Raw genomic sequence first — 27909 nt, 5'->3', positions numbered from 1 at the left:
CACACAAGAGAAGATCTCCTACATCCTTGACACCCCAGATCTGGAGCTGTTAGGAGATGATGCTACTGAGGATGAAGTAGCCATATATAAGATGTGGCAAAATGATTCCCTTACTGTCAAATGTATCATACTTGCCTCTTTGAGTAATAATCTATAGAGGTAGCATGAGAGCATGGATACTCACTCCATACTCCTCAATCTAAAGGAGTTGTATAGAGAGCAGAATAGAACTATAAAATATGAGATATCCAAGCAATTATTTCATGCTCGAATGACAAAAGGATCATCTGTGCAAGACCATGTACTTAAGGTCATTGACTTGATCACCAGATTGGGTCAATTAGGTTTTGTAATGGATAGGGAGTTGAGTCTGGATTTGATCCTGCAATCACTCTCAAAATTATTTTCTTAGTTTGTGATCAATTTTCATATGAACAAATTGAGTGCTTCATTGTCTGAGCTATTGAATATGCTCAAAATAGTAGAGAGCCATATTAAAAAGGATAAGGCTCCAGTTCTTCTTATGGGTAAGACCTATAAGAAGAAATCTGATGTGAAGGGTTCAAAAAGGAAGCTGAACCCTAAAGATGGTGTCATGAAAAGGAAGAAGGGGAAGAAAGCTTCTGAGAAGGGTACCTATTTTCACTGCGGCAAAGTAGGACACTGGAAAAGAAATTACAAGGTTTATCTTGCATTTGTAAAGACTGATGCAAGCAATGCACCAAAAGGTATGTATGAGATACATACAATTCTGTCATTAAGTTTTTCTAATTCAGACTCTTGGGTATTGGATACCACCGCGGTTCTCATGTATGCAAGTCATTGCAGGGGCTGCAGAATCTTAGAGTTTTGAAGAAGAGTGACTTCGAGCTCTATGGCACTGGAGGAGAGTCCATTCAAGCAGAAGCCGTGGGGACTTATATGTTGAAGTTACTCTCTGGGAGGATCTTAGAGTTGGAGAATTGTTATTATATACCTAAGATCATTAGAAATATTATTTTTATATCATTGTTATTACAATGAGATTTTGAAATAAATGGAAAGGGCACTAGATGCTCTATTTCTTTTTCTAATGAGCATATCTGTGATGGCATTGTTAATAATGGTCTTTTGATTCTTTCTCTTAATGACAATATTTTTCATGTTGATGAAAATAAGAAACGTAAGAGAGAATACATAAATAATACTTTACTTTGGCATTCCTGACTTGGTCACATTAGTGAGACAAGAATTAACAAGTGATACAAAGAAAAAATTTTTAAACCTTATGATTATGAATCATTAGGGACTTGTGAATCTTGTCTTATGAGAAAAATGACTAAAACTCTATTTAGTGGACATGGAGAAAGGGCAAATGAGTTATTAGAACTTGTACATACAGATGTATGTAGTCCTATGACAACTGAAGCTAAAGGAGGATACTCTTATTTTATAACATTCACTGATGATTTATCCAGATTTGGATATATGTATCTTATGAAATACAAATCTGAAGCTTTTGATAAATTTAAAGAGTATCAAAGTATGGTTGAGAAACAAACTAAAAAGTATATTAAAATTTTTTGATTAGATCGAAGAGGAGAATATCTTTCCGTTGAATTCTTGAACCATCTTAAGGGAAAATGAATTCTCTCTGAATGGACCCCCCTTATACACCACAGTTGAATGGTGTAGCTGAAAGGAAGAATCATACTTTATTAGATAAGGTACAATCCATGATGAGTCTTACAGATTTACCTATTTCTTTTTGGGGGTATGTCCTAGAAACTGCCATATATATTTTAAATAAGGTACCTTCAAAATCTATGCCTAGCACTCCATATGAGTTATGGAGAGGTAAGAAGCCCAATCTTAAGTATCTTAAGATATAGGGTTGTCTAGTATATGTCAAAAAATATTTTGAATATAAGTTATGTGCTAGGGCAGATAAATATCTATTTGTTGGATATCATAAAGAGAGTATAGGATACCTCTTTTACCACCCTACTGAACAAAAGATATTTATCAGTAGACATGCTACTTTCATGGAAAAGAAATTATCTTAGAAAAAAATGGTTGGAGAAATATTGAACTTGAAGTTCAAAATGAAGTACAAAATATTCCTCAACCAAAAGTACCTATTGATAAGGTACAACCACAAGTTATACCTCTTCTCCATAGGTTAGATAGAATGCGAAATGCACCTTTGAGGTATGGGTTTGTTATTGAGAATAATAAATCCCACATCATAGAAAATGATGAACCTCTGACCTATACAGAAGCTGTCATGAGTAGGAACTCAGATAAATGGCTAGAGACTATGAAATCCGAAATAGATTCTATGTACACCAACCAATTATGGACTTTGGTTGATCCACCAGAGAGTGTTACCCCTATCGGGTGTAAATGGGTTTATAAGAAAAAAATTGGAGCAGATGTCCAAGTAGAAACTTACAAAGTCAGATTGGTGGCTAAGGGTTTCAGGCAAAAATAAGGCATCAATTATGATGAAACTTTTTCACTTGTTGCTATGCTCAAATTAATTCAGATTATGCTTGCTATAGCTACATACCATAATTATGAAATCTGACAAATAGATGTAAAGACCATATCTCTTAATTGTTATCTTGAGGAAGAGGTCTATATGTCCCAACCAGAAGGATTTGTCTCAAGTGGGAGATTAAATCAAGTATGTAAGCTTAAAAAATCTATTTATGGACTAAAACAGGCCTCAAAAAGCTGGAACATCCATTTTGATGTAACAGTCAGAGAACATGGCTTCATCAAAAATATAGATGAACCTTGTGTATATAAGAAGACTAGTGGGAAAGCCATTGCCTTCTTAGTTTTGTATGTGGATGACATACTTCTCATTGGAAATGATATCCCAATGTTACAATCGGTCAAGTTATGGCTATCATTTAAGTTTTTCATGAAAGACTTGGGTGAAGCATCCTTTATACTTGATATAAAGATCTATAGGGATAAATTTAAAAGGATACTAGGTTTATCCCAATTAAGGTACATAGATCTTGTGCTGAAAATGTTCAGCATGGATGGGAGTAAGAGAGGTTACTTACCCATGAGTCAAGACATACATCTCTCTAAGAAAATATCTCCTAAGACACCTGAAAAGAAGAAAAGAATGAGTTCTGTTCCCTATGCTTCGGTAGTAGGATCAATAATATATGTAATGCTATGTACCAGGCCTGATGTTGCATGTGTCTTAGGCATTGCTAGTCATTTTCAGGCTGATCCAGGAGAGGATCATTGGAAGGCAGTGAAGAATATTCTTAAGTATTTGAGAATGAGTTCACTAAATTGATCCAACATGAGAAACATCTTATAGAATCCTAATGTCAAAAGATGTTTCTCTAATAGGGGTTGTGCGTGTGGTCCTTAGACCTGAGACCACCATGGTATCTTGTGCATATGAAACCATAGTTTTGATTCATGCTTATTTATGACTTAATCATGTACGAGATGTTCTGGATATGGTGGATTATGTATGTAGGTTATGAGTAGGTCAACATGAAATTGATCACTCCTAGTAAAAGGAGATCGCATCTTACTTGTTCTAATCGAGAGATGATTCAAGAAGACTTTGATCAAAGTAGAATAAAAATTAAAAAAAAATTTAATATTTTATTAATCAAATTATCATCTTATGATCGAGAGAAATATGAATATGAAATTAGTTTTGACTTGGTTCCATATCCATAATCATATTCGGGATGCTGGATGATCGAAGGATTGAATTGCATGATAACTCACCACTGAAGGATATTTTTGATATTTTTATTAAAAAAATTTATATCTTTCGAATAGGAATGATATATTGCTAGAAATTAATTATGTCTTGTAGATTTTCATGAATTAAAGAGTTCAATTCATGAGTCAATTAGGAAGGGTTCTAATTTGACAACTTGGATATGCATCGATTTAATCTAATTAGATTAGATAGACTCTAATCAATTTGGATCAATATAAATTCAGATCTACTGCTGGTTAGATGTGGAACCTAAAGGGTCACACACATCAAGAAATTAGTCAAAGATTTTATTTGATTTAATTATGGGATGTTGGATCTGGATTGGGTGCCTAATTGACAAGCTAGCACTTGTTCGCTAACCCAAGCTCCTAACCTAATCTATTTGGGTTTGAAATCATACCAATAAATCAACCAAAATTAAGTGAGACTTAATTTGGTTATTGCCTATTTTAATCAATCTTAATTATAAATTTTTCATGATTTTAACATCATTTATCAAGAGTCCCAAGTTGGTAGGACTCTTGGTGTAAGGCACCATATTGTTTGGCGCAAGACTTGTGCGTGTACAAGAATTTCTTCTCCAAATGGATTGTAGTTTAAATTTTTATGCCATTTTAATTTTTGTTTGATGAGGTTCAACACCTAATTTTATGGGATTTTAATAAGATTAAAATCTATGGCTTATGGGGCGTGGAAATCAGGTCATGCATTTGGGTTTTAGCGCATGAAGACTTGTTACGTGTGAGAGGATTAGAGTCCTTCTCATGAAAGGATCTAATCCCAATTTTTTATGCCAATTAAATTCTCTCCTTTATCTTGTTTCACACCATTTCTAAAGAATTTTAATGGGATTGAAATACCAAATTGGCATGGAGATAAAGTGGATAATGTTTGGTGCATGGGTATGACGCATGACACTTAATTTTGGCTTGTAGGTGGGCTAAGAGTCCTTCTGCATGTTAATCACCTTTTTGGGATAAGAATTAGAGGGTCAAGATTTAATCCTCACCTTTGGTTGAGTGATTTGATCAAGTCAAAACACATTTGGAGGGCCAAGATGGGGTCTTGGTGGCGCCAATTCTAGAAGGCTGAAAACTTGACTTTTCACGTATCAATTCTCTCTCGAAGTTTTAAATTAAATCCAAGGCCTTAATCAGATTATGGCATGGGATTTGGATGGCTTGGATTAGGTTTGACCTGGTCAAACAACTATAAGGGAGTCTGTTTATTGAAAAGAAGTCATACGATGCTTAAACGTCGTATGAATTCATAACACATAATAACGGTCTTTCTGATTAAAGGACGTATTTGATATGTTAATAACTAGATTCAAGGCTTTTATGAATAGACATATTAGCATCTATTCGTATATTATAAATACCCCCCTCTTTGGTCTGGATAAAAATCAATCAGAAGTCCGATAAAGTTTCTTCCTTCCCTTGTTAAGACAAGGTCTTGTAGTTTTAAGACAAAGGGTCTTCTTTAAGACAAGATCTTAGACTTCAAGACAAGGAGTCTTCCATTAGGACAAGAGTTTAGGAAGATCCTTTTGAAAGGTTAAGAGAGGGGTTAAGGCCATTTAAGAGAGAATTGATGAAGGAGTGCTGGGAATTGGTCCTAGCAAGGCAAGATAGTTCTCGGGAGGAGAATTTGATAAGGCAAGATTTTGTCAGAGCATTTTCTTAATCCTGATTTTATGTCGATCACCTGTTGGAGGATGAAGATTTGGGCACCTCGTTGGAAAGAAAGGATACCGACTTCTTCCATTTTTCACCGACCTAAGGATTCATATCTAAACCTCACTTATAGGCATATATGTTTGATTGAATACACCAGGAGAGATCCTAGGTTTTTGGCTTTTAGGTTTATTGGATTTCATAAAATTTTGAAATTCAATCTTTCATTGCATGACCCAGAACCCTGAAGGAACCAGATCTAGGGTTTCAGGATTAGATCTTGAAACTTTTTCAAGATCAAGCAGTGGAAGACTAAAATAAATCAAAATTTATTTTCTAAAATCAGAGAATTTCTAGATCTAAGATCCTATTACATGATTATTACATAGCATTAAATCAAAAATTAAAATATATAGAGCATGAACTACATATTGATCATATCAATATATTTCTACACTACATCTAATGTATGTATTAAACAATAGATCAGATCTATTACCTTGCAAGTTAGATATTCTAACCTTGCTGATCCGGGCTTGAGGATGATGTTGCAAGCTGCACACATATCTGATCTCTAAGAGTCATCCACACAAGCCCACAAATCTTGACCAGAAGTCCTGCTTCAGGAAATCAGCACAGTATGCTAGTACTGCGCTGATCGTTCTTCGATGGTTGATCAGGTGCCTCTTTCTTCTTGATTTGAGCTCTTCCAAAGATGAGAAGTAGGAGGAGAAGTTTTAGATCTGAGACGCTCCCAAAAAAACTCAAGATGGAGGAAGGAAAGAGATGAAACTAACAACCCTAGAAGAAGACCCTCTTCTTCTTCTCTTTACTCTCTCCTAGACACTCTATCTTGTGTCTATTATATCTCCATGACCCAAAGGTCTTTCTCTATGATTTTTGGATGTCCCAAAGGACTCTCAAATCTATGTAATCTACAAAACTTTTATAAAGAAACTCATTTTATAGAGAGATATATGATAGAGTCCTTGTCTAGGTCAAATGCCTAGTCAAGGCTTATCCAAACATGGCAAGATAAGGGGCACCCAACTCTTGGGTGCCTTCTCCTTACTTTCATGCATGAACCATCAGTAAAGGGTGGATAATGTGTGCCCTAAAAGCCACAAAAATTACATAAAAAATTTGGATAAATTTGATGCAAAAAGAAAGGAGTTTTGGATTTCTAAAACTCTATCTCATAGAATTTGAAATCCAAACTTATTCCTACTTTGATTTAATCCACAACCACTTTCCATGTATGAAAGAAGAGAGAAAACCATTTGGATGTGGGAAAGGCCTGGGAGAGGGCTTTTATTGCACAAAATAAGAGGGGATTGGTGTGGAATAAGAAAGAGGGTGTGGGGGGGGCTTATGTGGCGCAAGGTGGAATCCTAGTCTTACTAGGATTCTATCTTATGACTTATTTTAATTTGATTTTTTAAATCAAATCAAACCAAAATTAGATCAACCCAATTAAAAGAGATCTTAACCCAATTAAAAATCTAATTTAATCAGATTAAATTAGGTTTAAATCTGATTTAATTTTTTAATCAAATTAAAAATTAGGTTGACCCATGTCCTAATTGAACTAGGATTAGTTTTTTTCTTGCACTTGGCTTATCCAATAAACCAATTGGACTTGATCCAATCAAGCACAAATCAAATATAATAAAATCATATTTAATTAGACTTAATCTCAGTCCATTGACTTAATCAAATTAAGCCAATTAACAATCGAATTGCTAATTGATCCTCCTGCAATACTTGCACTAGGTTAAATGTCAATCGCCTTGATCATTTAACCCTAGAACGATTTTAATCGTTGATCAACCATCCGATCGGATCATGAACTCTAATGTGTGTGATCTCATGGATCCAAACCTAAGCTGGTAGTATAGGAACAAATTTCTGAAGCAATCGAAGTGACCATCTAGCAATGGTACCTGTTGGGTATAAAATCCCCCCCAACCGAAGTTCGTGACAGGAGTGACCCTCCGGGGATCCGACCAACTTCCGACCTCCGACAATGTCTCTTCAAACCTTCCAGGCGGCCGAGCCTCCACAACACTCCCAAGTTTTGCCGACGGACAGGATCCCGCCAGCGTCGTCCGGATTCTTCGCGACGTCTGGACTTCTACGGGAGCCGGACTTCGTCCCCGGCTTCTACTGCAAGCAGACTTCGTCCGGACTCCTACGGGAGCCGGACTCTGCCCACGACTCCAATCGCAAGCAGACTTCATCCGAACTTCGCCCCCAACTCAGGTTGTAGGAAGACTTCGCCCGGACTCCTATGGGAGTCGGACCTCAACCCCAACTCAGGTTGCAGGAAGACTTCGCCCGGACTCCTACGGGAGTCGGACCTCGTCCCCAACTCCGGCAGCTGGAAGACTTCATCCGGACTCTTACGGGAGTCAAAATTCACCCCTGATGCCACTTGCAAGTGAACTGCATCCGGACTCCTACGGGAGTCGGACTTTGTCCCCGGCTTCTATTGCAAGCAGACTTCGTCCGGACTCCTACGGGAGTCGGACTCCGTCCAAGACTCCAATTGCAGGTATACTCTGCCCGGACTCCTACGGAAGCCGAACTTCACCCACAACTCCAATTGTAGGTAGACTTCGTTCAGACTCCTACGGGAGCCGGACTTCGACCCTGACTTTAATTGCAGGTAGACTTCGCCAAAACTCTTACGGGAGCCGGACTTCGCCCCCAACTCAGGTTGCAGGAAGACTTCGCCCGGACTCCTACGGGAGTCGGACCTCGTCCCCAACTCAAGTTGCAGGAAGACTTCGCTCGGACTCCTACGGGAGTCGGACCTCGTCCCCAACTCCGACCGCAGGAAGACTTCATCCGGACTCCTACGGGAGCCGGAATTCACCCCCGATGCCACTTGCAAGTGAACTGCATCCGGACTCCTACGGGAGCCGGACTTCATCCCCGTCTTCTACTGCAAGCAGACTTCATCCAAACTCCTACGGGACCCAGACTCCACCCATGACTCCAATTGCAGGTATACTCTGCCCGGACACCTACGGGAGCCAGACTTCACCCACAACTCCAATTGCATGTAGACTTCGTCCGGACTCCTACGGGAGCCGGACTTTGCCCCCTGACTTTAATTACAGGTAGACTTTGCCCAAACTCCTATGGGAGTCGGACTTCGCCCCCAACTCAGGTTGCAGGAAGACTTCGCCCGGACTCCTACGGGAATCGGACCTCGTCCCCAACTCCGACTACAGGAAGACTTCATCCGGACTCCTACGGGAGCCAGAATTCACCCTCGACGCCACTTGCAAGTGAACTGCATCCAGACTCCTACGGGAGCTGGACTTCATCCCCGGCTTCTACTGCAAGCAGACTTCGTCCGGACTCCTACGGGAGCCGGACTCCGCCCACGACTCCAATTGCAGGTATACTCTGCTCGGACTCCTACGGGAGCCGGACTTCACCCACAACTCCAATTGCAGGTAGACTTCGTTCGGACTCCTACGGAAGCCAGACTTCGCCCCCTGACTTTAATTGCAGGTAGACTTCGCCCAGACTCCTACGAGAGCCAGACTTCGCCCCCAACTTAGGTTGCAGGAAGACTTCGCCCGGACTCCTATGGGAGTCGGACCTCATCCCCAACTCCGGCTGTCAGAAGACTTCATACGGACTCCTACGGGAGCCGAAATTCACCCCCGACGCCACTTGCAAGTGAACTGCATCCGGACTCCTACGAGAGCCAGACTTCGTCCCCGGCTTCTACTACAAGCAGACTTCATCCGGACTCCTACGAGAGCCGGACTCCGCCCACGACTCCAATTGCAGGTAGACTCTGCCCGGACTCCTACGGGAGCCAGACTTCACCCCCAACTCCAATTGCAGGTAGACTTCGTTCGGACTCCTACGGGAGCCAGACTTCGCCCCCAACTCCAATTGCAGGATGACTCAGCTCGGACCCCTACGGGAGTTGGATCTCATCTCTGACTTTGGCTGCGGGAAGTCCCCGTCCGGACTCCCATGGGAGCCAGACCTCATCTCCGACTCCGACTGAAGGAAGACTTCGTCCGGACTCCCACGGGAGCCAGACTCTGAGCTCCTCTCAGACGGGTAGCTAACCACCTCTCTCCGTCAGACACTCAAGCCAAACTTTGGTTGACAAGTCTGGACCCCCTGACAGGCCGTAGAAATGGCCACGACTCTGGTCCACTCCCTGCGGTGGATCCTGTGCGACTCCATCACTCCCTGGCAGGCCGTAGTAACGGCCACGACTCTGCTCCACTCCCTGTGGTGGATCCTACGTGGCTCCATCACTCCCTGACAGGCTGCAGTAACAGCCACGATTCTGCTCCACTTCCTGCAATGGGTCCTATGCAGTTCCACCACTCCCTGGCGAGTCGCGACAACGGATGCCGCTCCACTCCCCGCAACCGATTCCACGTGGCGAGCCATGGTGACAGCCACGACTCCACCCCATTACTCTTCATGATAAATTCCTCCTAGCCCCGTACGGCCCACGATGAGGCGATCATAAACAGTCGCTATGAATCCTTTGCTCCCTCCGTCTATAAAAGGGAGACCCCAGATACGTTATTCTCTAAGCTCTATTTTCTATCCCAAAAACTCTGCTAAAATTTCCATTCGAGCACTCCATTCTTGTTGAGGCAGAGAATTGACTTGAGCATTGGAGGGTCTTGCCGGAGCAACCCCACCTCTGGTTTAGACTTCTTTTGCAGGTCCCGACGGCAACCGCGACTCTCTCGACTCCAGCTTCTCCGGTGCAGGCAGATTTTTGCACCAACAGGATTGGCACTAGAGGAAGGGGTTTGAACCTCTGCATTACCCTTGTTCTTAAAGGAGCACTCAACGGGACCACCTCTGGTCATCTTCTCCGACATCCACTCCTCCTTCCCCTGCTTGATCTTCGCCCGATGCCTTCTCGCGGAGCACCCACACAGCGACCCACGGCCTCCGCGGCCAGATCTCAGGCTCCGACCTCACCTCCAATTTTTCAGGCCCCACATCCTCCGGCAACGGCCACTGGCACGGAGTGGTCGGACAATCGACCTTCGATGGATTTCGCCAACACCATCTCAGAAGAATCCCGACGGGGAGCGACCGGCGTATTGGCCGGACTTCCCAAGCAGCAAAAGATCGAGGAATCCATAACTTTTACCGAAGAAGATGCTCAGGGAGTTCAATTTCTTCATAACGACGTGGTTGTAGTTTCCTTGAATATAGCTAATTACGACGTCCGCCGCATTCTTGTCGATAATGGAAGTTCAGCCGACATTTTGTTCTATGATGCCTTCTCAAGAATGTCCATTCTTGATGACCATTTGAGGCCGATTAGCTCCCCTCTGGTAGGGTTTACCGGTGATGCTGTCCTAGTGGAGGGAGCCATAACTTTGACTGTAGCTACAGGTCGATATCAAAGACAGTCCAAGGCTCTGGTGAATTTCCTGGTGGTGAAGGCACCGTCAGCCTACAACGCGATCCTCGGCCGACCTGGCCTCAATGCTCTCCAAGCCATCATGTCAACCTACCATTTGAAGTTGAAATTCCCTACCAACCAGGGGATCGGAGAGGTCAGAGGAGACCAAGCCCTGGCTAGATACTGCTACAACATAGCCTTGCAAAGAAGCGACCAATCCGACCCCTGTCCAGTTGATGGGTTGGATGCCCGCGATGACCTCACTGAGGAGAGGGGCGGCCCAATCGAAGATCTGGTTTCGATCCCTTTGAACGACGAAAATACGGAGCATGTGGTGAAGATCGGCTCCAACCTAGGGGAAGAGGTGCGGACGCATCTCATCGATTTTCTACAAAAGAATGCGGATATTTTCGCTTGGGTTCCAGCAGACATGCTGGGGATTGACACGAAAGTCATGGAGCACCGCCTGGCCATCGATCCCAAGCATCGACCGACGAAAGAGAAAATCCGAGGTCATGCACCAGAGAGGTAGAAGGCGATAGCTGAGGAAGTGGACAAACTCCTGAAAGCCGGATTCATTAGGGAAGTCAATTATCCTGACTGGATTTCCAACGTTGTCCTAGTCAAAAAGACAAACGACAAGTGGAGGATGTGCATAGACTTCAAAAAGCTGAATAAAGCCTGTCCAAAGGACAGCTACCCTCTGCCCAGAATTGATCAACTGGTGGATGCGACCTCGGGCCATGAGCTCCTCACCTTTATGGATGCATTCTCCGGCTATAATCAAATCAGGATGGCACCGGAAGACAAAGAAAAGACTGCTTTCATTACTAATCGTGGCCTTTACTGTTACAGGGTCATGCCTTTCGGCCTCAAAAATGTAGGCGCAACCTACCAACAGCTGGTGAACAAAATCTTCAAGGAACAGATCGATCGTAATATGGAGGTCTACGTGGACGACATGCTCGTGAAAAGCAAATCTTCCATGAACCACATCGCCGACCTCGAGGAGGCCTTCGACGCCCTTCAAAAATATAAGATGAAGCTGAACCCGACTAAATGTGCTTTTGGAGTGACCTCGGAGAAGTTCCTGGGCTTTATGGTATCGGGATGTGGAATTGAGGCCAACCTAGAGAAAATTCACACCATCCAGGAGATGGCCGCCCCAAAGTCGATAAAAGAGGTTCAGCACCTTACAAGGAGGGTAGCAGCCCTGAATCGCTTCATCATGAGGTCGGCCGAACAGTGCTTACCCTTCTTCCAAACCCTCAAGCGACTGAAGAACTTCTGTTGGACCCTTGAGTGCCAACAGGCATTCGAAGAACTAAGGAGCTACCTCGGCTCACCTCCGCTGTTGGCGAAGCCAGAGCCTGGAGAGGAACTGTTTTTATACCTGGCGGTCTCTCCCATGGCTCTCGCGGTAGTCCTTGTCAAAGAAGAAACAAAAGTCCAACGGTCGATCTACTACGTCAGTCGTGCATTGAGAGACGCCGAGACCAGGTATACTAAATTAGAAAAACTGACTTACGCCCTGTTGATTGCAGCTCGGAGGCTTCGACCCTACTTTCAAGGGCACACCGTAACGCTGCTCACCGACCAACCGATTAAGGTGATTCTACAACGGGCGGATGCCTCCGGGAGGATGGCAAAATGGGCGATCGAGCTCACAAAATTCGACATCAACAATCGACCCAGGCCAACAGTGAAGGCTCAGATATTGGCAGATTTCATAGTGGAGTGTACTATCCCAGAGGGGGCCAAATCTGAACAAGGTGAAATTGACGGCCTGGAGTCCCGATCGAGCTCCCCCAAAGAAGAAGCAGATCCCTCTGGTTGCTTTTGGACCCTCTACGTGGATGGGTCTTCCAACATGTTAGGCGCAGGCACGGGCCTGATCTTGATCAGTCCAGAGGGAATCATCACGGAGTACGCTCTGCGCTTTGAGTTCTCCGCAACAAATAATGGAGCAGAATATGAAGCTCTGATCACAGGACTGAAGATCGCCAAAGAGCTGGCAGTAGATCGGCTCCAGGTCCACAGTGACTCCCAACTAGTAGTGGGACAAGTCAATGAAAACTACGAAGCACGGGAGGTAGCTCAAGTTCGGATGGTAGCCTACAGACAGAAAGTCGCCCGCTATTACAATTTTTGGGTCAAGAATAAAGTCATTAGAGCAGGAGATCTAGTACTTCGACGAGCCGCTATCTCGCAACCTCAGGATCGAGGGAAGCTCGCCCCAAACTAGGAAGGCCCATATGAAGTCAAAGAAGTAGTCCGGTCCAAAACTTATTACCTCAAGGAGCTCGGAAGAGCAGACCTCCCACGACCATGGAGCTCGAAAAACTTACGAATGTATTACCGATAACTTTATTTTAAATAAAAGTTGCATATCTACATGTCTCCTCTCTTGGCACAGACCAATATCGATAGGACAGTCAAAACAAATCGTGTCGGAAGCGGGAGGAGAACTTCATCTCGACAAAGTTGAAGGCCCGATTCTCTTTAGATCGGATGGGGGGAGAGGCCAAGCAACGCCCATACGTGCCCCCACAGCTCTGTTAGGGATAGGAGGAGAACCTCATCCTAACTTGAGCAAAATCGAAGGCTTGGTTCTCTTTAGACCGAATGGGGGGAGAGGCCAAGCAACGCCCATACGTGCCCCCACAGCCTTGTTAGGGACAGGAGGAGAACCTCGCCCTAACTTGAGCAAAGTCGAAGGCCTGGTTCTCTTTAGACCGGATGGGGGGAGAGGCCCTGCAATGCCCATATGTGCCCCCACCACCTTGTTAGGGACATGAGGAGAATCTCGCCCTAACTTGAGCAAAGTCGAAGGCCCGGTTCTCTTTAGATCGGATGGGGGGAGAGGCCCTGCAACGCCCATATGTGCCCCCACCGCCATGTTAGGAACAAGAGGAGAACCTCATCCTAACATGAGCAAGGTCGAAGGCCTGGTTACACCTAGACCGGATGGGGGAAAGGCCCAGCAGCGCCCATATATGCCCCTACAGCTGCGTTAGAGACAGGAGGAGAACTTCATCCTAACCAGAGCTGAAACCTGTTATGACAGAAATAGGGGAAGAACCTCGCCCCGACACCAATTAAGGTCTGGTCATTCAAGACCAGATGGGAAAAAGGGGACCCTCCCAGCGGCCCCTTCGCAAGAAGACTTCATCCGGACTCCTACGGGAGCCGAACTTCGCCCCCAACTTCAATCGCAGGTAGACTTCATCCAGACTCCTATGGAAGCCGAACTTCGCCCCCTACTCCAATTGCAGGTAGACTCTGCCCGGACTCCTACGGGAGCCAGACCTCATCCCCAACTCTGGTTGCAGGAAGGCTTTGCCCGGACTCCTACGGGAGCCGGACTCCCGCAACCCCACCAAGAGCAGAGGGAAAAATCTCACTCGAAAAAGAAAAAGGGGAAAGGGGAGAGGAGTTAAAAAGGAAAGCGATGGACTATGTCAGTGTCGAATGGAAAACAAACAGCATCAAAGATGTAGAGAACCTCGTCTCAGCAGGGATTGGGGTTCTTGTCAAGAACCCCAGCTTTCTCTCAACACAAGTCTGAGATAAGACGACTTCCTCAGGGTGAAGAGAAGCTCAGACCTTCGAGCTCGAGCCGTAATGGGGGGCGCCAAACTCGAGCGGCCCCAGGAAAATCTGTGGCCTTGGGCGAAAGGATGGGTCGATGCGATGGCAATCGGATACCTCCGAACGATGCAAAGGCCGAAAGAAGCTCGACAAGTGACAATTCAACACATGAGTAAAAGAGGTAGCAGAAGATTCCCTTCTCATATTATTTATTAAATATGCATTATAAAGCCATTAAGGCCGAAGATGAAGGATAACTAAAAAGGAGAGCCGATGTGGCAACAACCAGTAACCTCCAGACAACGTCAAAAAAAAAAAAAAAAAAGAGAAGAAAAAAGAGAGAAAGAGAGAGAAGAGAATACAACAATAACAATGGTAAAGGAAAGAAGTTCGGTAGGCAGCAATTCGACGCAAAGTGCGGATGAAGTAACAAAATCTCCTTCTCATTTTTCGATTAACAAGATGTACGTTACAAGACCCGGAGGGCCAGAAAAAGAAGATGTTACTACAAGACTCGAAGGGAATACACCGGAGACCGCTTCAAGCTGTCGACTTCTCTTCCCGATTCCGTCCTTCTCAGCAGTATTTTCTAGTGCGTGTGATAAACCTCCCGGCTCTCACCCCCCGCCTTGTTCCACTCCATCGCTGAGACCCCAACCCTAAGGGGAAAAGGATGGGATAGAATTCAGGGGATAGCGAAGGCAACGGCAGCGGCGACGATGACCTGCATCAAGAAGAACCGGAGGTACCCCGAAGGCCGTGATGGCGCTGGAGGCATGCGCCACCACCGTGTGCTCCACGACAACCACCGTCCTAGGTACTCCGGCAAGGTCGGCATGCGCTACTTCCACCGTCCCCGCAACAAGTTCTACTGCTCCACCATCGGTGCCGACTGCTTCTGGTCCCTCGGCCCCGACGACATCAAGAATCCCGCCACAGCTTGTGACGACAACTCTGCCCCCTTGACCGGTGTCGCCCCGTTCAGCTACTCCAAAATTCTCGAGCGGAATGCCCTCACCGGTTGTCCCCGTTATTAAACCCCTGTTGTTGATGGAATTCTCCCTCGAGCCCCCTTTAATGCGACGGGAACCCTAAGTGACAGTTTGACAGCCGGAGAGCTCGCAGGCTGCTGTTTTCCTCCTCACACTCCCCTTGGTCTGTGGCATCTTCTCGAGGTTGGCCTCCGGGGCGGGGGCCCTGGTGGGAGAACCCCTCGGAGAGGCTCGGGGGACTGTAGATGGTGGGGAGCCAGCGGGGATGGCAAAGACTGGTGCGAAGGGCGCTTAGAGTTGAAAAGAGCACCGATGGAGTGGCTGAGTGGCTAAACTCTCTGACGGAAGAAAGGTGTTGACCCTCAGGCGAAGTGAAGCCCCTGGAGGAGAGACGGGGGCTTAAATAAGCAACGGGGCCTGACGCAGTTATGGTGGTAGGTATCCTTAGGTCAACCAGTGCCCGCCATGTGTCCCACTCGCCGCGACATAGGGCTGACCGTTCCTGGACCATTATGGCGTGACGCTTAGGATTACGCCCTGGTGGGAGTTCCGAAAGGACTCTTCGAATCGCCCTAATCAGAAAAAGGCTCCAGCACGCATGCATTAAATGCCAAGACTTTCGAGGGCGGTCGTGTGCAGAATTCAAGGAAACGACTTCGGCTATGAAAATTTTCTGTACTTCCTTCGATCGAAACTCGAACGCGAAAGTAGGGGGACTGGTGTTCAGTATAAAATCCCCCCCAGTTGAAGTTCGTGATAGGAGTGACCCTCCGGGGATCCAACCAACTTCCGACCTCTGACAACGTCTCTTCAAACCTCCCAAGCGGCCGAGCCTCCACAACACTCCCAAGTTTTGCCGACGGACAGGATCCCGCCAGCGTCGATCGAATTCTTCGCGACGTCCGGACTCCTACGGAAGCCGGACTTCATCCCCGGCTTCTACTGCAAGCAGACTTCGTCCGGACTCCTACGGGAGCCGGACTCCGCCCATGACTCCAATCGCAAGCAGACTTGATCCGGACTTCGCCCCCAACTCAGGTTGCAGGAAGACTTTGCCCGGACTCCTACGGGAGTCGGACCTCGTCCCCAACTCAGGTTGCAAAAAGACTTCGCCCGGACTCCTACGGGAGTCGGACCTCGTCTCCAACTCCGACCACAGGAAGACTTCATCCGGACTCCTACGGGAGCTGGAATTCACCCCCGACGCCACTTGCAAGTGAACTACATCCGGACTCCTACGGGAGCCGGACTTCATCCCCGGCTTCTACTGCAAGCAGACTTCATCGGGACTCCTACGGGAGCCGGACTCCGCCCATGACTCCAATTGCAGGTATACTCTGCCCGGACTCCTACGGGAGCCGAACTTCACCCACAACTCCAATTGCTGGTAGACTTCATCCGGACTCCTACGGGAGCCGGACTTCGCCCCCTGACTTTAATTGCAGGTAGACTTCGTCCAGACTCCTACGGGAGTCGGACTTCACCCCCAACTCAGGTTGCAGGAAGACTTCGCCCGAACTCCTATAGGAGTCGGACCTCATCCCCAACTCAGGTTGCAGGAAGACTTCACCCAGACTCCTACGGGAGTAGGACCTCGTCCCCAACTCCGGTCGCAGGAAGACTTCATCCAGACTCCTACGGGAGCCGGAATTCACCCCCGACGCCACTTGCAAGTGAACTGCATCCGCACTCCTATGGGAGCCGAACTTCGTCCCCGACTTCTACTGCAAGCAGACTTCATCCGGACTCCTACGGGAGCCGGACTCTGCCCATGACTCCAATTGCAGGTATACTCTGCCCGGACTCCTACGGGAGCTGAACTTCATCCACAACTCCAATTGCTGGTAGACTTCGTCCGGACTCCTACGGGAGCCGGACTTCGCCCCCTGACTTTAATTGCAGGTAGACTTCACCCAGACTCCTACGGGAGCCAGACTTCGCCCCCAACTCAGGTTGCAGGAAGACTTCGTCCAGACTCCTACGGGAGTCGGACCTCATCCCCAACTCAGGTTGCAGGAAGACTTCACCCGGACTCCTACGGGAGTCGGACCTCGTCCCCAACTTCGGCCGTAGGAAGACTTCATCCGGACTCCTACGGGAGTCGGAATTCACCCCCGACGCCACTTGCAAGTGAACTGCATCCGGACTCCTACGGGAGCCGGACTTCATCCCCGACTTCTACTGCAAGTAGACTTCGTCCAGACTCCTACGGGAGCCAGACTCCGCCCATGACTCCAATTGCAGATATACTCTGCCCAGACTCCTATGGGAGCCGGACTTCACCCATAACTCCAATTGCAGGTAGACTTCGTCCGGACTACTACGGGAGCTGGACTTCGCCCCCTGACTTTAATTACAGGTAGACTTCACCTAGACTCCTACGGGAGCCGGACTCACCCCCAACTCAGGTTGCAGAAAGACTTCGCCCGGACTCCTATGGGAGTCGAACCTCATCCCCAACTCCGGCTGCAGGAAGACTTCATCCGGACTCCTACGGGAGCCGAAATTCACCCCCGACGCCACTTGCAAGTGAACTACATCCAGACTCCTATGGGAGCCGGACTTCGTCCCCAGCTTCTACTGCAAGCAGACTTCGTCTGGACTCCTACGGGAGCCAGACTCCGCCCACGACTCCAATTGCAGGTATACTCTGCCCAGACTCCTATGGGAGCCGAACTTCACCCACAACTCCAATTGCAGGTAGACTTCATCCGGACTCCTACGGAAGCTGGACTTCACCCTCTGACTTCAATTGCAGGTAGACTTCACCCAGACTCCTACGGGAGCCAGACTTCGCCCCCAACTCAGGTTACAGGCAGACTTCGCCCGGACTCCTATGGGAGTCAGACCTCATCCCCAACTCTGGTTGTAGGAAGATTTCATCCGGACTCCTACAGGAGCCGAAATTCACCCCTGACGCCACTTGCAAGTGAACTGCATCCGGACTCCTATGGGAGCCGGACTTCGTCCCCGGCTTCTACTGCAAGCAGACTTCGTTCGGACTCCTACGGGAGCCGGACTCCGCCCATGACTCCAATTGCAGGTAGACTCTGTCCGGACTCCTACGGGAGCCGGACTTCACCCACAACTTCAATTGCAGGTAGACTTCGTCTGGACTCCTACGAGAACCAGACTTCGCCCCCAACTCCAATTGCAGGAAGACTCAGCCCGGACCCCTACGGGAGCCGGATCTCATCTCCGACTCTGACTGCAGGAAGACCCCATCCGGACTCCCATGGGAGCCGGACCTCATCCCCGACTCCGATTGAAGGAAGACTTCATCCGGACTCCCACGGGAGCCAGACTCCGAGCTCCTCTCAGACGGGTAGCTGACCACCTCTCTTCGCCAGACACTCCAGCCGAACTTTGGCCGACAAGTCTGGACCCCCTGTCAGGCCGCAGTAATGGCCACGACTCTGCTCCACTCCCTGCGGTGGATCCTGCGTGACTCCATCACTCCCTGGCAGGCCACAGTAACGGCCACGACTCTACTCCACTCCCTGCGGTGGATCCTACTGGCTCCATCACTCCCTGGCAGGCCGTAGTAACGGCTACGATTCTGCTCCACTTCCTGCAATGGGTCCTGTGCAGTTCCACCACTCCCTGACGAGTCGCGACAACGGACGCCGCTCCACTCCCCACAACCGATTCCACGTGGTGAGCCATGGTGACAGCCACGACTCCACCCCATTACTCTTCATGATAAATTCCTCCTGGCCCTGTATGGCCCACGATGAGGCGATCATAAACAGTCGCTATCAATCCTTTGCTCCCCCTGTCTATAAAAGGGAGACCCCAGATACGTTATTCTCTAAGCTCTATTTTCTATCCCAAAAACTCTGCTAAAATTTTTGTTCAAGCACTCCATTCTTGTTAAGGCAGAGAACTGACTTGAGCATCGGAGGGTCTTGTCGGATCAACCCCACCTCCAATTTAGACTTCTTTTGCAGGTCCCGGCGACGACCGCGACTCCCTTGACTCCAGCTTCTCCGGTGCAGGCAGATTTTTGCACCAACAGTACCCGACGATCGGATAGGTCGAATATGTAGAACAACATCCTTAGAACTCATGCGGATATAGTTTCCATATAATTCATCCCTTTGACCAAAATGATCATAGGACACCTCAGAGTTCAACTGTCAACTCTGATCAGGTTGTCCACATTGTATTTCAAAATATCAAATCTATCTGATGGATTATCGTGGCCAAGGTTTTGCTAAATTGAAATACAGTGACTCATTCTTCTCCAACTCTTAGAGTGGTCAATCCCATCTCGATCACACTCTGACTTCGTAAGTACTTGACTATGCCCAGAAGCCTTCCATCACTGAATTAAAAATTTAGTTAGTCCCGTACCAAAGCACAGTGAGTTACTTGCAAGTCATTGAGGTGATATCAGGTCAAGGGACACTTATACCTATATCCCATCAAAGACATTCTCAACAGCAGAATGCTCTGGAGTTGGTCACGTTCAATGATGATGTACTCTTACATCTCACCTGTATGCCATACCAGTGTCTTCACACTCCTTGGTTAAGAGGACAACCAATCCATATGGCCTACAGCGATCTATGCTCGATAGAAGCTGTCGTTCTTATTAACAGCCTATCATTTGATCTTGAACAGTTTTAAGGACTAATCGATAAATTCTTTCTTTATCGAATTTGAATAGTTCTAAGGACTTCATCATAACAATGGAGTTTGTTAAAAGATGAAAACTTATGTTGAAAATATCAAAAATATATTTTATTTATTAACAAATCAATTACAATACTTGGTTGCTCAACCGTCAACAGCTTGATAATTGGTTTTTGGGATATATTTCCCAACAACTCCCACTTGTCCTAAAGCCACTCGGCATAGTATCTAATACCCATCTTTGACTTGTGGTTGTCGAACTCCTTTATTGTCAGGGCTTTAGTAAAGGGGTCGGTCAGGTTCTCCTTTCCGTTGATCTTCTGTAGGTCGATGTCACCTTGATCCATAATTTTTCAAACCAGGTGGAAGTGATGCAAAATGTGCTTCATCCACTGGTATGCTTTGGATTCCTTCGTCTGAGCTATGGCACCATTGCTGTCACAGTAGAGCAGGACCGAACCATCGAGGAAGGGTTCTACTCTGAGCTCGATGATGAATTTTTTCAGCTACACAGCTTCCTTCATGGCATCCGATGCTACGATGTACTCCGCCTCACAAATAGAGTCTGCCACGGTATGCTGCTTGGAACACTTCTAGCAGATAGCTCCACTATTCAGAGTAAAGATATAACCCGACATGCTTCTGCTGTCATCATGGTCAGATTGAAAGCTGGAGTCTGTGAATCCCACAAGTTTCAGATCTGACTCGCCATAAACCAACCATTGGTCTTTAGTATTTTTTAAATACTTAAGGATGGCTTTAACCACTTTTCAGTGGTTTTCTCCAGAATTAGATAGGTATCTACTCACTACTCCTAGAGAGTATGCCACATCTGATCTTGTACATGTCATGGTGTATATGATAGATCCCACGGTCGAAGCATATGGGACTCTTCTCATACGCTCTCTCTCTTCAGGAGTTGTCAGATAATCCTTCTTAGAGAGAAAATTTTCATGGCCTATCGGTAGATAGCCCTTCTTGAAATTCTCCATGCTGAACCTTTTCAGCACAGTGTCTATGTACGTGGACTGGGATAACCCAAGTATCTTTTTAGATCTATCCCTATAGATCTTCATCCCTAGGATGTAGGATGCTTCACCCAAGTCCTTCATGGAGAACTGCGATGACAACTAAACTTTTATTCTCTGTAGTGCGGGGATGTCATTCTCGATTAAGAGAATGTCATCCACGTACAAGATAAGGAATACCACAATTGGATCATTTGCCCATTTATAGATGCATGACTCTTCTCCGTTCTTAACGAAGCCATATATTTTGATCACCTTATCAAAATGCATGTTCCAACTCCGAGAAGCTTGCTTCAATCCATAAATGGATCTCTGAAGCTTGCACACCTTGGCCTCATCTGTGGATGTAAATCCCTCAGGTTGTATCATATACACCTCTTCGGTTAGCTCTCCATTCAGAAAAACTGTCTTTACATCCATTTGCCAGATCTCATAATCTAGATGGATAGCTATTGCAAGTATTATCCGAATGGATTTGAGCATTGTCACAAAGAAAAACATCCCGTCATAGTCAATACCATAACGTTGACGATACCCCTTGGCAACTAGACGGGCTTTATAGATCTTCACTTTTTCGTCTGCACCCATTTTCTTTTTGAACATCCATTTACACCCAATGGGTTTAACCCCTTCAGGTGGATCAACCAATATCCATACATCATTGACCTTCGTGGACTCCATTTTGAATTTCATGGCTTCAAGCCATTTCTCGGAATCAGATCTCTGCATTGCATCCATATAGGTGATCGGATCCTCATCATTCTCATGAGTTCGATGGGATCACCGTTTCGGACCAAAAAATTGTAGTATCTATCCGGCTGATATGGTACTTTATCAGATTGCCTTAATAGTGCAGGTACATTGGACTTCGAATCAGATCTAATCAAATTCGACTCAGGTTCAGCTATTGGTGTCGGTCCTTCTACCTGTTGAACTTCATCAATTCAACCTTAGAGGTATCGGTTCCTTCACCAAGGAACTCTTTTTCTAAAAAGATTATCTTAAGGCTGACGAACACCTTTTGTTCATCAGCATGGTAGAAAAAAATATCCTTTGATCTCTTTGGGGTACCCTATGAATGTGCATTTGTCAGACCTAGGTCCAAGTTTGTCTGTGACTAATCGTTTGACATAGGCCGGCACCCCCAGACCCTAAGGTGTGAAAGTGCTGGCTTACGCCCTGTCCATATCTCATATGGAGTCTTAATTACAGACTTACATAAAATCTTATTTAATAGATAACAGGCCAATTCGAGTGCATATCCTCAGAAAGATATCGACAAGCAGGCAAAACCCATCATAGATCAGACCATGTCTAACAGAGTTCGATTTCTCCTTTCAGACACACCATTATGCTGTGGTGTTCCTGGAGGAGTCCATTGGGAGAGAATCCCATTCTCTCCTAGATATGTGAGAAACTCATTAGAAAGATATTCCCCTCCTTGGTCAGATCGAAGAGTTTTAATACTCTTTCCAATTTATTTTTCTACTTCACTTCAGAATCGTTTGAACATTTCAAATGAATCCGACTTATGTTTCATCAGATAGACATATCCATATCTGGATAGATCATCCATGAAAGTTATGAAGTAAAAATATCCACCTCTAGTACTTGTGCTCATGGGCTCGCATACATCAGTATGTACTAGGCCCAAGAGCTCTGTAGCTCTCTAACCTTTTTCAGTAAAAGGTGACTTGGTCATTTTACCAAGAAGACAGAACTCACAAGTTGGAAGTAATTCACAATCACTGACTTCAAGAATTTTCTCTTGAGTCAACATTTTTATTCTGTTCTTGTTTATATGACCTAGCCTATAGTGCCATGAGTAGGATAGACTCTTATCGGGCTTGATCTTTCTGGTCTGGCCCTGCACTGATGTCCCAGCCTAAACTTGCACCTTCTACACTTTCTTCTTCTTATTCTTCTTCCCTTTCTTAAAGGATTGAGAACCAGAAGACGAACCTCCCACTAAGTTCACCGACTCCTTGTGGAGTTGGTGATCCTTCTCAAAGTTCTGAAGCAACCCCAATAACTCGTGGTAGTTCACTTCAGGTTTTGTCATTCTATAATGAGTGAGGAATGGGAGATAAGACTTGGGCAGTGAGTTTAGTATTGCATCCTTCCCAAGCTGCTCATGCAAGGAAAAGCCAAGCTTGCTCAATCGTTCCATCAGCTCGATCATGTACAATACATGATCAGTGATAGAGGCACCATCCCGCATTTTGGCATTGAAGATGGCATAACTAGTCTTGTGCCTCTCCATATCATCGGGTGTGCCAAAGGCATCCTCCAACACTTGAAGCATGTCCTTTGGCTGAGCTATCTCGAATCTGTAACTGAACTCGTCGCTCATGACAGCCAGCATGATACAGCACACCGTGGTTAGGTCACTGAGCTACTTCTGGTGAGTGTCTCTGACTGTTCCACGTGCATTCGCAGCTGACTCCTCAGGTATAGGATCCATTATCACATATAGGATCCGTTCATACTCCAGGACTATCTTCAACTTTTGGTACCAGCTATCGAAGTTGGGTCCCACCAACTTATCATTGTCCAACAATGATCGGAGCGATAGGGAAGTGGCCATATCTGCTCAAAGGAAAACCATAACCTAATTAGTAATTGATTCATTAAACCTAAAGATTTGGACTTTAATCAAAAGGTTTCTCCCACTATTTTATTCGAATTGATAGTCTCTACCTCCAATTCGAGGAATTACCCTAATTTCTTAGTGGATACTAGAATCCACTTAGACTGCACACAAGCCCAACTTTGGTTGGCCAACCCATGTACATCTAAGGGTATGTTCATAACTAATTATTTCTCTAAACAATTTTTAGTAATTTTAATTTTGTCCCAAAAATCTAATCAGTAGGCTTTGGCCTCCACTGTAAGGATCTGGTTAGGTCCAACCATTAACATGACCATACTTGGTGCATCTAACCAATGAATGATTAAGCCCAACTTTGGTTGGCTCACCTAACCACCATTAGAGAGACATTTCCAAGTCATCATATGATGAGTGATAATTCCATTAGTCAACAAGCACCAGGCTTTTGGGTCTGCAATGATTATTGAATTAATGGACTCATTATCAAACACCTTAATAGGAGGCTATGACTCAGTTATCTCCATAACTTTATCATTTTAAAAGCCTAATAATTTTAGAGGATTTAAATAATTTAGAGGATGAGGTCAGATGAACCAGCTTATCATGATCCTCCCACTGGCTTCACCAAGTCAGCTTAAGGGAGACCATTAAAAGGGTTGGTCTAGGAGCACCTAAATCAGTCACACTGATTTACTTAGCTGACATGGGTTAGCTCGAATAGTCAAGTGATCCGATCAAAACATGATTTCACCAAGAGGCCAGGTAAGTTTGATCAGTGGGAGGGTCGACCAAAGCTTGCCTTAGACACCATCAAAAATAGTCAGGTAAGTGGGCTCCCAATTAAAAACCACCGGTCTAGTTTACCTTAGACACCAACTGGTTTAATTAGTTTCGATTAGATCAACCTAACAATTCGTGCTAGACACTTAGCCAAGAATCAAGTCCATTTGGTTCTTGTTAAAGATATGGACTTGACCACCTACAACTATTGTAATTGATCTAGAGAATCTTTGACCTAATCTAAGACAACAATTGATTAGATTTAGTCAATTCTCTAATTAAGTCCATCTTTAATCTAACCATAAGTCTAACCCAATTAATGGACCTAATTTCCACTAACCCATTAACCCAATGTGTTATGGTTTGTATCTTAGGTTCTTTAATTCACAATCCTAGAACCTAATCAAACAACTTCTTAATTCTTAATTAAGTTTTGGACTAAGGGTTGGGTTTGACTTTTCGAAAATAATTTTTATATTTATAAAATAATTTTATAATATGGTTCTACCAATCATATTGCATGTTTAATTCATAATCAAGATGCAAATGAAATAAATATGAAACTACTTTAAATCTAATCTAAACAGGTTCATGTAATTGAAATAATTTTAACTTTAAATAATTTTTTTGCACAAAAATTATTAATAAAAAAATTTTATTTAGATTTAAATATCTTTTAAATCTAATAAATCATAAATTTAGTCTAGATCATATCTAACAAATTTATGATTAAAGATAGATCTACAGGAACTAGGACAACCTTTGCACTGTAAGGGGTAAACCTTGTAGCAGGACAACCTTGCAGTTCATGATTGATCTAAAATTTTAATTTCAGATTTAATAATCAGATTATAAACTAGATCTAATCTAAGAGATAATCTAAGCATGTATAAATAATCATGTAATAAATAATCTGGCTCTTATGCCAATTGAAGGAACTAGATCTAGGGTTTCAGGGTTAGATCTTGAAATTTTTTCAAGATCAGGCAGCGAAAGACTAAAATAAATCAAAATTTATTTTCTAAAAATAGAGAATCTTTAGATCTAAGATCTTATTACATAATTATTACATAGTATTAAATCAGAAATTAAAATATATAGAGCATGAACTACATGATGATCATATCAACATGTTTCTATATTACATCTAATGTATGTATTAAATAATAGATCAGATCTATTACCTTGCAAGTTAGACATTCTAACTTTACTGATCCGGGCTTGAGGATGATATTGCAAACCGCACATGCATCCGATCTCTAGAAGTCATCCACATGAGCCCACGAATCTCGACCAAAAGTTCTGCTTCAGGAAATCAGCACAGTATGCTAGTACTGTGCTGATCCTTCTTCGATGGTTGATCAAGTACCTCCTTCTTCTTGATTTGGGCTCTTCCAAAGATGAGAAGTAGGAGGAAGAGTTTTAGATCTGAGACGCTCTTAGAAAAACTCAAGATGGAAAGGAAAGAGATGAAACTAACAACCCTAGAAGAAGACCCTCTTCTTCTTCTCTTTACTCTCTCCTAGACACCTTGTCTTGTGTCTATTATATCTCCATGACCCGAATATCTTTCTTTCTAATTTTTGGATGTCCTAAAGGTCTCTCAAATATCTATAATATACAAAAATTTCATGAAGAAACTCATTTTATAGAGAGAGATATGATAGAGTCCTTGTCTAGGTTAAATACCTAGTCAACGCTTATCCAAGCATGGCAAGATAAGGGGCACCCAACTCTTGGGTGCCTCCTCCTTATTTTCATGCATGGATCACCAGCAAAGGATGCACAATGTGTGCCCTAAAATTCATGAAAATTTTAAAAAAAATCTGAGTAAATTCGGTGCAAAAAGAAAAGAGTTTTGGATTTCTAAAACTCTATCTCATAGAATTTGAAATCCAAATTTATTTCTACTTTGATTTGATCCACAATCACTTTCCATATATGAAAGAAGAGAGGAAACCTTTTGGATATGAAAATAACTTGAGAGAGGGCTTTTTTCACACAAAATAAGAGGGGATTGGCATGAAATAAGAGAGAGGGTGTGGGGGGGGCTTATGTGGCACAAGGTGGAATCCTAGTCTTACTAGGATTCTATCTTATGACTTATTTTAATTTGATTTCTTAAATCAAATCAAACCAAAATTAGATCAACATAATTAAAATAGGTCTTAATCTAATTAAAAATTTAATTTAATTAGATTAAATTAGACTTAAATCTGATTTAATTTTCTAATCAAATTAAAAATTAGGTTGACCCAAGTCCTAATTGAACTAGGACTTATTTTTTCCTTGCACTTGGCTTATCCAATAAATCAATTGAACTTGATCCAATCAAGCCCAAACTAAATATAATTAAATTATATTCAATTAGACTTAATCTCAATCCATTGGCTTAATCAAATTAAGCCAATTAGCAATTGAATTACTAATCGATCCTCCTGCAACACTTGCACTAGGTTAAATGTCAATCGTATTGATCATTTAATCCTAGAACGATTCTTAATCGTTGATCAACCATCTGATCCGATCATGAACTCTAATGTGTGTGATCTCATAGGTCCAAACCTAAGTCGATAGTATAGAAATAAATTTTTATACCAATCGAAGTGACCATCTAGCAATGGTACCCGACGATCGAATAGGTCGAATGTGTAGAACAACATCCTTAGAATCCATGCAGATATAGTTTTCATATAATTCATCCCCTTGATCAAAATGATTATAGGATACCTCAGAGTTCAACTATCAACTCTGATCAGGTTGTCCACATTATATTTTAAAATATCAAATCCATCTGATGGATTACCTTGGCCAAGGTTTTGCTAAATTAAAATACAGTGATTCATTCTTCTCCAACTCTTGGAGTGGTCAATCCCATCTCGATCACACTCTGACTTCGTAAGTACTTGACTATGCCCAGAAGCCTTCCATCACTGAATTAAAAATTTAGTTAGTCCTGTATCAAAGCATAGTGAGTTGCTTGTAAGTCACTGAGGTGATCTCAGGTATAAGGGACACTTATACCTATATCCCATCAGAGTCATTCTCGACAGCAGAATGCTCTGGAGTTGGTCATGTTCAATGATGATGTACTCTTATATCTCACCTGTATGCCATACCAGTGTCTTCACACTCTTTAGTTAAGAGGACAACCAACCCATATGGCCTACAGTGACCTATGCTCGATAGAAGCTATCATCCTTATTAACAGCCTATCATTTGGTTGTGAACAGTTTTAAGGACTAATCAATAAATCCTCTCTTTATTGAATCTGAATAGTCCTAAAGACTTCATCATAACAACGGAGTTCGTTAGAAAAAAAACTTATGATGAAAATACCAAAAATATATTTTATTTATTAACAAATCAATTACAATACTTGGTTGCTCAACCATCAACAGCTTGACGATTGGCTTTTGGGACATA

Source organism: Elaeis guineensis, chromosome 5 (genome assembly GCF_000442705.2).
Source record: "Elaeis guineensis isolate ETL-2024a chromosome 5, EG11, whole genome shotgun sequence".
In the NCBI taxonomy this organism is placed as follows: domain Eukaryota; kingdom Viridiplantae; phylum Streptophyta; class Magnoliopsida; order Arecales; family Arecaceae; genus Elaeis; species Elaeis guineensis.
The sequence above is the reverse complement of the archived record's forward strand: the minus strand, read 5'-3'. Positions refer to the sequence as shown.